Source organism: Cryptomeria japonica, unplaced genomic scaffold, assembly GCF_030272615.1.
Source record: "Cryptomeria japonica unplaced genomic scaffold, Sugi_1.0 HiC_scaffold_176, whole genome shotgun sequence".
In the NCBI taxonomy this organism is placed as follows: domain Eukaryota; kingdom Viridiplantae; phylum Streptophyta; class Pinopsida; order Cupressales; family Cupressaceae; genus Cryptomeria; species Cryptomeria japonica.
In genome coordinates, this window is record NW_026728998.1 from 246,664 (window position 1) to 254,891 (window position 8,228).

The following is an 8,228-nucleotide window of genomic DNA, read 5'->3' on the forward strand; positions in this document are numbered from 1 at the left end:
AGGGTGCAACACCGGGACTTCCCGGGAGGTCACCCATCCTAGTACTACTCCGGCCCAAGCGCGCTTAACTGCGGAGTTCTGATGGGATCCGGTGCACTAACGCTGGTATGATCGCACCCGTTATGAGCTTGTCGCAGTGTGTACTTAGCAAACCGCGACCCACGTGCGAATCCACCCCGGCCACCCACCCCCGTCGAGGTGCACACCCTCCCTCGCGAAGTGCGCCCCGTTCGCCAAGTGTGAGCCCTGCCCGGGTGCGCGCACCTTGCTAGGGCGTCGGGTGTGCACCCGGCCCGGCCTACGTGCGTGCACCTGGACGGGGCGTCGTGTGCGTGCAGTGTCCCGTCTGCAACGCGGTGCCCACACACCACCTCGGGCGCAACGACCTGCGCTCACATGTGGGCCGAGTGCACCTTGGTGCATGTTCGGGGCGCCTCGGGTGCACGCTCGATCTTGCCCCGGTGCACCAAGGCGCTCGGTTTGCCCCGGGTGCGCACTTGGTGCAAGGTGGGCACCCAAAATAGGGATCAAGCACCAAAACACAAGTTTCGGGATGCAAAATGGGACCCAAGGACCACAAATGCGTTCCAAGACCCATGATGGGTCCACGAGAACAAAAATGTGTTCCGAGACTTAATAAACAAATATTGGGTTTTAGGAGAAGAAACATGCTCTGATGCCCAAAACGAGAATCGACCCCGAAAAGGCCACAGGCCAAAAGTGGGATGCGAGACAAAAAAAAATGGGACCCGAGGACCAAAATTGGGTTCCCAGGTCGAAGACAGGGCAACCGGACAAGAAACGACCTCTAAGGCTCGAAATGAGTCCCGACGACTAAAACTTGACAAGAAGCACCCATCAGGCACCCAACTCGACACCCATGGGATGCCGACCCACCCGGGCTTCCACCTAGCACACCTTGGCACCCACCCACCCTCGCACCCAACCTCGCACCCAACTTAGCACCTTTGAACCCACATTGGCACTCACCCTGACCCTGGCACCTTGGAACCCACATTGGCACTCACCTTGACCCTGGCACCCACCTTTGCACTCACCTTGGGACCCACCCTGGCTCCCACCTCGGCACCCACCCAGACACCCACCTTGGTTCCTTGGCACCCACCTTGGATCCTTGGCACCCACCCCGACACCCACCTTGGCACGCAACTTGGCTACTTGCCACCCACCTTGGCTCCTTGACGCCCACCCCGACAACCACCCCGTGACCTACCCTGGCTAGGGTTGGTGCACACCCACCCTGGTGCCCACCTTGGCACCCACCCCATGACCCACCTTGGCACGCACCTTAGTACCCACCCTGTTACCCACCCTAGGACCCACCCCGTGACCCACCTTGGCCAGGGTGGGTGCACCCACCCTGGTGCCCACCTTGGCACCCACCCATCCTAGCACCCAGCCTGTGACCGGGCTTGGAACCCAACCTTGCACCCGTCTTGGCCAGTGTGGGTGCGCACCCATCCTGGCACCCACGTTGTGACACACCCTTTAACCCACGCACCCTAGCAGCCACGTTGGCACCCACCTTGGAACACAACCTAGCAACTTGGCACCCACCCCGTGACCCACCTTGGCATCCACCATAGCAGTCGCCCACTTGGCACCCACCTTGGAACCCAAGTTGGCACCCACCTCGGCACCCACCTTGACACTTGTGGACCCACCTTGCCACTCACCCTAGCATCGACCCATCCTAGCACCCACCCTGGCACCTTTGCACCCTAGCACTCACCCATCCTAGCACCTAACCTGTGACCCACCTTGACACTCACCCTCGCACCCACCTTGGAACCCAACCTAGCACCCACCCACCCTGACACCAACCCTAGCACCTACCCACCCTTGCACCCACCCTGTGACCCATCTTGGCACCCACCCATCCTACCACTCAACCTATCACCCACCTTCTCACCCACCTTGGCATCCACCTTAGCACCCACCCACACTGGCACCTTGGCACCCACCTCGGGCAAGGTGGGTGCACACCCACCCTGACACCCAATTTAGAACCAACCGAGCATGTTACCCACCTTGGCACCCACATTGCAGCCCACCCTAGTACCCACCCTATGACCCACATTGGCATCCACACCCTAGCACCCAGGCACCTCGACACCCGCCTTGACACGCACCCTAGCACTAAACCTGTGACCCACCTTGGAACTCACCCTAGAACCCACCCACCCTGTGAACCACCTTGGCATCCACCTTAGCACCCACCCACCTTGGCACCCACTCTAGCACTCACCCATCCTAACACCCAACTTGTTACCCACCTTGGCACCCGCCCTCGCGTCCACCTTGAAACCCACCCTAGCACCCACCCACGCAGGAGCCCACCTTGGCACCCAACCTAACACCCACGCATCCTGGCACCCAACTTGTGACCCACCTTGGAACCCACCCTAGTACCCACCTTTGAACCCACTATATCACCAACCCACCTTGGCACCCACCCTATGACCCTCTTTGGAATCCACCCTAGCACGCACCCACCCTGGCACCCACCATGGAGCGCACCCTAGCACCCACCCACCTCGGCACGCACCTCAACACCCACCTTGGTGTGCGCACTGCGCCAACCTCTCAAAGACCCTATGTGGTGCGCTCCAAAGTGTACACCTTTGGTGCGCTCCAAGGTGCGCACCTTTGGTGCACACCGAGGTGCACACCAAAGTGTGCACCGAGGTGAGCACCAAAGTGCACTCCAAGGTGCACACCAAGGCGTGCACCTTTGGTGCGGTCAATGCAAACGAATTCGGAAGTTGGGGTCGATGTCCTAATCGCTGCTGCAGACTACACGTATGAGAATCGGACAAATAGCTTTATATAGGGGAGGTGTTGCGTTTGATGGGTCGACTCCCCTGGTTGTGTGCACTGCACCAACTTCAAAGACCCTGTCTTGTTTAAGAAGTCAAAAGTTGGGGTGGATGTCCTAATCATTGCTGCAGTCTACGCATGTATGAGAATCAGACAAATAGCTTATATAGGGGAGGTGTTGCATTCGGTGGGTTGACTCCCCTGGTTGTGCGCACTGCGCCAACCTCAAAGACCCCGCATAGCAGAAGAAGTCGGAAGTCGGATTTTGGTGAGCACCAAGGCGTGCACCTTTGGTGCGGTCAACGCAGACGAATTCAGAAGTTGGGGTGGATGTCCTAATCGTTGTTGCAGGCTACACATGTATGAGAATCAGACAAATAGCTTATATAGGGGAGGTGTTGGGTTTGATGGGTCAACTCCCTTGGTTGTGCGCATTACGCCAACCTCAAAGACCTTGTTTTCGTTAAGAAGTCAAAAGTTGGGGTCAATGTCCTAATGGCTCCTGTAGGCTACACATGTATGAGAATCGGACAAATAGCTTATATAGGGGAGGTGTTGGGTTTGATGGGTCGACTCCCCTGGTTGTGCGCATTACGTCAACCTCAAAGACCTTGTTTTCGTTAAGAAGTCAAAAGTTGGGGTCGATGTCCTAATTGCTCCTGTAGACTACACATGTATGAGAATCAGACAAATAGCTTATATAGGGGAGGTGTTGGGTTTGATGGGTTGACTCCCCTAGTTGTTCGCATTACACCAACCTCAAAGACCTTGTTTTCGTTTAGAAGCCGAAAGTTGGGGTCGATGTCCTAATTGCTCCTGCAGGCTACGCATGTATGAGAATCAGACAAATAGCTTATATAGGGGAGGTGTTGGGTTTGATGGGTCGACTCCCCTGGTTGTGCGCATTGCGCCAACCTCAAAGACCCTGCATTGCGGATGAAGTCGAAAGTCAGAGTTTGGTGTGCTACAAGGTGTGGTCGAAGGTGCTCACCTAGGTGTGCACCTTTGGAGCGCAGGAAAAGTGCCCTCCAAAAGTGCGCACCTTTGGAGTGCACAAAAGTGCCCTCCAAAAGTGCGCACCTTTGGAGCGCACAAAAGTGCCCTCCAAAAAGTGCCCTCCAAAAGTGCGCACCTTTGGAGCGCACAAAAGTGCCCTCCAAAAAGTGCCCTCCAAAAGTGCGCACCTTTGGAGTGCAGAAAAGTGCCCTCCAAAAAGTGCCCTCCAAAAGTGTGCACCTTTGGAGTGCACAAAAGTGCCCTCCAAAAGTGCGCACCTTTGGAGCGCAGAAAAGTGCCCTCCAAAAAGTGCCCTCCAAAAGTGCGCACCTTTGGAGCGCAGAAAAGTGCCCTCCAAAAAGTGCCCTCCAAAAGTGCGCACCTTTGGAGCGCAGAAAAGTGCCCTCCAAAAAGTGCCCTCCAAAAGTGCGCACCTTTGGAGCGCAGAAAAGTGCCCTCCAAAAAGTGCCCTCCAAAAGTGCGCACCTTTGGAGCGCACAAAAGTGCCCTCCAAAAAGTGCCCTCCAAAAGTGCGCACCTTTGGAGCGCACAAAAGTGCCCTCCAAAAGTGCGCACCTTTGGAGCGCACAAAAGTGCCCTCCAAAAGTGCGCACTTTTGGTGCGCACCAAGGCGCTGGTTCGGTCGTTGCAGGCGAGTTCGGAAGTTGGGGTCGATGTCCTGAGCGGAGGTGCAAACTACACAGGTGTCGGAATCGGACAAATAGCTTATATAGGGGAGGTGTATGCTTCGATGGGTCGACTCCCCAGGTTGAGCGCACCGCGCCAACCTCAAAGACCCTACGGTATGGATGAAGTCGGAAGTTGGGTCCGATGACCGATTCGATTAGTAGGTATGCTCATGAGGTCGGAATTTGGGTCCGATGACCTGCCATGTGCAGGAAGGCGAATGTTGGCACTGTGCGTTGCAAGGTGCACACCAAGGTGCTGGTGCGGTCTTTTTAGTCGAGTTCGGAAGTTGGGGTCGATGTCCTGATCGGAGGTGCAAGCTACACAGGTGTGGGAATCGGACAAATAGCTTATATAGGGGAGGTGTATGCTTCGTTGGGTCGACTCCCCGGGTTGAGCGCACCGCGCCAACCTCAAAGACCCTACGGTATGGATGAAGTCGGAAGTTGGGTCCGATGACCGATTCGATATGTAGGCATACTCGCGAGGTCGGAATTTGGGTCCGATGACCTGCCATGTGCAGGAAGGCGAATGTTGGCACTGTGCGTTGCAAGGTGCGCACCAAGGCGCTGGTTCGGTCGTTGCAGGCGAGTTCGGAAGTTGGGGTCGATGTCCTGATCGGAGGTGCAAACTACACAGGTGTGGGAATCGGACAAATAGCTTATATAGGGGAGGTGTATGCTTCGTTGGGTCGACTCCCCGGGTTGAGCGCACCGCGCCAACCTCAAAGACCCTACGGTATGGATGAAGTCGGAAGTTGTGTCCGATGACCGATTCGATATGTAGGCATACTCGCGAGGTCGGAATTTGGGTCCGATGACCTGCCATGTGCAGGAAGGCGAATGTTGGGACTGTGCGTCGCAAGGTGCGCACCAAGGCGCTGGTGCCGTCGTTGCAGTCGAGTTCGGAAGTTGGGGTCGATGTCCTGGTCAGAGGTGCAAACTACACAGGTGTGGGAATCGGACAAATAGCTTATATAGGGGAGGTGTATGCTTCGATGGGTCGACTCCCCGGGTTGAGCGCACCGCGCCAACCTCAAAGACCCTACAGTATGGATGAAGTCGGAAGTTGGGTCCGATGACCGATTCGATACGTAGGCATATTGGCGAGGTCTGAATTTGTGTCCGATGACCTGCCATGCGCAGGAAGGCGGAATTTGGGTCCGATGACCGAGTTGATGGCGTGCCATGCGCAGAAAGGCGGAATTTGGGTCCGATGACCGAGTTGATGTTGATGGCCCGCCATGCACAGGAAGGCGGAATTTGGGTCCGATGACCGATTTGAAGGCGTGCCATGCGCAGAAAGGCGGAGTTTGGGTCCGATGACCGAGTTGATATTGATGGCCCGCCATGCGCAGGAAGGCGGAATTTGGGTCCGATGACCTGACATACGCATGGAGTCCGACTCGGGGGCCGATGTTCGATTCGATGACTTGCATTGTGGGTAAAGTCGGAAGTTGTGGTCTTTGACCCGATTCGATGACCAGACTTCGGCTGCTTGAGAATCGGACAAATAACTTATATAGGGGAGGTAGTGTTCTCGAGCATCCTCCCCCCGTGCCCGTTTATGTCGATTGATGCTGGTGCTCGACTGGTTGGAGCGCTCGGATGCAAAAATCTTGCACCAGGATTTATCGATTGTGATGGACACGGCAAGTCTCCTGATTGCTATGCAGGAGCTCATCGTGAATCTCTATGCGGCCTTGGTATGGACTCGACCTGCGGAATGGTTCGGCAATGGTAGTTGCTCCAACACGTCCTTGCAATGGCCACAGAGGTGATTCGACTAGAGCTCCAGTCTAGCTTTTGGGTTGCTTGGCGGACTGGTATAGCCGCGATCGAGTTCCGGCCATGAACGTTTTAGATAGCTCTTGGGCTTTCTGGGACGGAAGTCGGAAGTTTGGGCTGTTGTCCGATTTGATGACCATTCTTCGGATGTGTGAGAATCGGACAAATAACTTATATAGGGGACTGTGTTGTCTCACGCAGCCCCCTCCGTGCCCCTCTATCTCGACCGATGTTGGTGCTTGAAAGGGTTGGGATCGCTCGGATTTATAAACGTGCACCACCATTTGTCGAGTGTGAGGGACGCGGCAGGTCTCCTAAATGCTATACGGGCGCTCTCTGAGAATCTCTATCCGGCCTCGACACAGACTAGTCTTGCTGAATGGTTTGGCACTGGTAGTCGATCCAACACGTCGTTGTTGTGGCCGCCTAGGCGATTCGATTCGAGCCCCCGTCTAGCTTTTGGGTTGCTTGGCGGATTTTGCCCTATCCGCAAGTGAGCTCGGTCCCTAAACGTTCGAGAAACCCGATTGCTATGCGCCGACTCTCTTTCTTGCGAGCCTCCATCTAGCTTTTGGGTCTCTACGGAACGGAAGTCGGAATCTGGGACCGTTGTTTGATTCGACGAGGCAGACTACGGTTGTGCGAGAATCGGACAAATAACTTATATAGGGGAGGTGTTGACTGGAGCATTCTCCCCCGTGCCCCTCTAACTCGACCAATGCTGGCGCTCGAACGGTGGTAGCGCTCGGATTTTCGTTGAGCGCCAGCATTGGTCGATTTAGAGGGGCATGCGAGATTCCCGAATGCTATGCGAGGGCTCTAACGGAAATGTCTATTGGTTTCGGTATGGATGCAATTGCGAGTGGTTCGGCAAAGGTAGTCGTTCCGATGCGTCCATGTCGTGGCCAAATCGATAATTCGATTTGAGCCCTCGTATAGCATTTGGGTCTCTCGATGTGATTCCGCATTCCAGTCCCTTTGGGCACTGCTTGAGCCGCATCCCAGGGGGTTCCCTTCCCAATAATCTGCCTCGCAACCCGATTGCTATGCGGTGAGGCTCCTCGGCCGCCTCGGAACTATCTGTGTATCAGACGCATCGCGGGATAAGGGGTTGGCAACGGTAGTCGCCCCAAGCGCGTCCGATGCTTGGACCATTCCGAGGCGGCCCTGAAGCCTCTTCCGTCTAGCCGTTGGGTCCTTCTCGCCGCATCCCTTGCCTCGCACCCCGATTGCTATGCGGTGAGGCTCCTCGGCCGCCTTGGAACTATCTGTGTATCAGACGCATCGCGGGATAAGGGGTTGTCACTGGTAGTCGCCCCAAGCGCGTCCGATGCTTGGACCATTCCGAGGCGGCCCTGAAGCCTCTTCCGTCTAGCCGTTGGGTCCTTCTCGCCGCATCCCTCGACTCGCACCCCGATTGCTATGCGGTGAGGCTCCTCGGCCGCCTTGGAACTATCTGTGTATCGGACGCGTCGCGGGATAAGGGGTTGTCACTGGTAGTCGCCCCAAGCGCGTCCGATGCTTGGACCATTCCGAGGCGGCCCTGAAGCCTCTTCCGTCTAGCCGTTGGGTCCTTCTCGCCGCATCCCTCGCCTCGCACCCCGATTGCTATGCGGTGAGGCTCCTCGGCCGCCTTGGAACTATCTGTGTATCGGACGCGTCGCGGGATAAGGGGTTGTCACTGGTAGTCGCCCCAAGCGCGTGCGCTGCATGGACCATTCCCAGGCGGCCCTGAAGCCTCTTCCGTCTAGCCGTTGGGTCCTTCTCGCCGCATCCCTCGCCTCGCACCCCGATTGCTATGCGGTGAGGCTCCTCGGCCGCCTTGGAACTATCTGTGTATCGGACGCGTCGCGGGATAAGGGGTTGTCACTGGTAGTCGCCCCAAGCGCGTCCGATGCTTGGACCATTCCGAGGCGG

At 56.5% G+C, this 8,228-nt stretch overlaps 1 non-coding gene across 1 annotated transcript; it reads right to left on the bottom strand.

The window, feature by feature from the left end:
* Nucleotides 1-119, bottom strand: LOC131867621 (5S ribosomal RNA). The gene has a single exon (XR_009366173.1). It is a non-coding gene; the product is annotated as a 5S ribosomal RNA (ribosomal RNA).
* Nucleotides 120-8,228: the final 8,109 nt, after the last annotated feature.